This window comes from Bos indicus x Bos taurus, chromosome 20 (genome assembly GCF_003369695.1).
Source record: "Bos indicus x Bos taurus breed Angus x Brahman F1 hybrid chromosome 20, Bos_hybrid_MaternalHap_v2.0, whole genome shotgun sequence".
NCBI lineage: Eukaryota > Metazoa > Chordata > Mammalia > Artiodactyla > Bovidae > Bos > Bos indicus x Bos taurus.
Window position 1 is genome coordinate 2,559,941 of NC_040095.1, and position 2,911 is coordinate 2,562,851.

Sequence of the window (2,911 nt, forward strand, 5' to 3'; positions counted from 1 at the left end):
AGGAATGGGAGGCCAGTGTCCACCTACACAGAAATATTACTAGAGTGCAATGTTTTTCCTATTGTTTGAAGCCATAGAAGTTCTACTATTTTCTCCCCACACCTCAGAGACTCATCTTTCATAGGACATGGTGCATGCAAGCCTCTTTTTGGAGACCACAGACTCCAAGGTAAGACCATCCTGAGTCAGGCACTGGCAGATGAGACAAAATGGAAAGGTGTCTGGGGTAGGGGTCACTTGGGTGTTGACAAGGGGGAGAGGAGACAGAAACTAAAGGGGTAGTGACTGCCTGGTGCTTCCACCTGGGGCTGCAGGTGGTGGGGCCTCAGCCTGACAAGCAGGTATCAGTAGCCTTCTCCCACCATGGCCTTCTAGGCCAGAAGATGCAAGGGTTGTCTGCATCCCCCACTTCACTTGGACCCTGTCCTTCTGCACTCCCCGTCATCACTGAACAGAGGTGTGAGGCAAGCGGCCGACTCGAGTCCCAGGGCCTGGGCTCTGGTCTGTGTCGCCTACTGCTTAGTGGTTGTGTGACTCTTGGGCTTTCTCATCTGCACATTGAAAACAAGGGAACAAATTCTGTTTGCTTCACAGAATTACAATGCGGCTCAACTAAGCTAAGGCACAGGCATGTGAAAAGGCTCTGAACACAGCAAAGCACTATCTAAATGCACAGCATTATTATGACTTATGAGTGTCCTATGTGCAGGGTGATCAAGGTCCCCGGCAAGGCACTCACCCTGGCCCTTGTTTTTCTGGGACACATTCTAGGAGGGTGTGTGGCCAGGTAACTTAAGAGGTGAACACCATGATGAATAACCCATGGGCAGTGTGCCTGCATAGCTGAACATCCTGACATACCACTGACCTCAGGCATCTGGAGACAAGAGGTCACTCTTAGAAATGAGGAGACCTGGATGGTGCAGGGGTGCTGGGTCTTCTGGATAAGAACATGTCTTTCCTGCAAACTCCCCACTCTGAGCATTTCTTCAGTTGACCTGAAAGAAATCAAAGAAGCCGGCACTAAACTGAAGCATCATTTGAAATTGGGAGATAAGAAGCCTCATCATACCTACTTTATTAACTTGAGGTCTGGCTTGCCCTGACCCTGATGCAATCAATCTATTACAATCTGATTGGGAAGTCTAAACACTGGATGGTTGGGTAGATGATTAGATTGATAGATAGACAGACAGCTAAATAGGTAAATAGAAAGCTAAATAGATAGGTAGGTAAATAGATACTTGGATGGAGATTTAAATAGGTAAGGACAAACATGAGAAGATACCAATGACATCAGATAAAAAGAACAATTTATCAAGTATCCACAATGTGCCAGGCACAATACGCGAGCTAGTTTCAAACCTGTCATTGCTGAATTCTTGTAGCAACACTGTGAGAAGCCATCATCCTCATTTGTCAGATAAAGACACTGAGGCACAGAGAAGTCAAGTAACTTGGCAAAGCCACCCAGCTAGCTGCCACCTGGCCTTTCATCTCACTGTTCCTGAGTCAGAGGACACCCACTCCTCCCATCCCCACCTCCCATCTCCGAACTGTCTTTGTCACTTTTGAACCTTCGTTTTATATGAGAACATCTGGAAATTCTGAGAAAACCCCCAAACTACTTTCCATTCATTGAGAACCTGAAACTGGATCCTCCTTCATTCCTTTTCTAGCCACCTTCAAGTTTCTCAGGTCAAAGTGAGGCCTCTCAAGAGAAATCAAAGAGCTTTCTTTTCAGGTACCTACTCCGTGCCAACCAGCACAGAAATGCTTGTGAGGCTGGCCAGGCTCCAGGGGCACATTAAGGAAACTTGTCTGGAGCCAAAGGTATCTATGGGGCATCGCCCATGAAGGCCCCCTCTATCCTTCCTACCTCCTTTAGCTTCCTGAATTTTCATTCACTCCCTCTTCAACTGTCTCCCTCTCTCCCCACCACCCCATCTCCCGGACAGGCAGGGACCTGGGCAGGAGCCCTGCAGTGATGTCAGGAGGGTAGGAGGTGCTGAGGGGCATCTTGCCAGCTCGCCCCTGGGGCTCTCCATCCGACTCCCTCCCTGGCCCCCAGCTCTCAGGGTGCGAGGCTAACCCTCCAGGGAATTCCTTGTGCCTTCCCACAGGAAGCCAAGATTGAGTTTCGAGGCCACTGGCTACAGTGACAAGGAGGGCACTTAGTTTTCAGAGAACGCTGTGAAGCACTTCTGTTAGGAGGTTCAACTGGCCAGGGAAGAAGGAGGCTCCTACAGTGGACTCTGTGGGGAATGGGAAATCATCTGAGTCAGGGGTAGGGACAGGGAAGTTGGAGCAGTCTAGAAATCTCTCCAGATTTGTCCCAGAGTCCCTCCAATCTCTTCCTGGGTGGGTCTGCTCAGCCTCTATCCTCTATTCTTTTGACTTCTGTGTCTCTTTTTGAGACTTCACAGAGTGGAAAGCATGAGGTGCTGGGCTCTGCAAGTCTTCTACACAGATAAGGTTCTCTGTTGATCCCAAAGAGCATTTAAAATACATAACCAGGAATCCTAATTTTAGAGATGGTCGAGTTCTATGTTATGGATGGGAAGCTGAGGAGTAGAGGGGTGAAGTGGTTTGCCCAAGGTCACACACACTTCAAATTCTCATTTCATTATACCAAGGTAGGGGGGAGTCTCCCGAATCCAGAACCAGAGACTCATCTTCCAGACATGATGGGTGGGTGACCCATTTTATTTGACTTTCGTGGGTCTTTCATCTTAAGAATCTTCTCTGGTCCAGGAGTGTGGCTGAGACACAGCTCAGAATCAAGTCCCTGGCAGCCGGCAGCCCTAGCCAGAGCTGAGAATTCCCACAGACACCTGGAACCTGCTCAGAGCCCCACCCGGGGGAGGAGCTGTGAGAGGCTCCACCCAGCCGTCTGCCGGCAGGTCCTGCA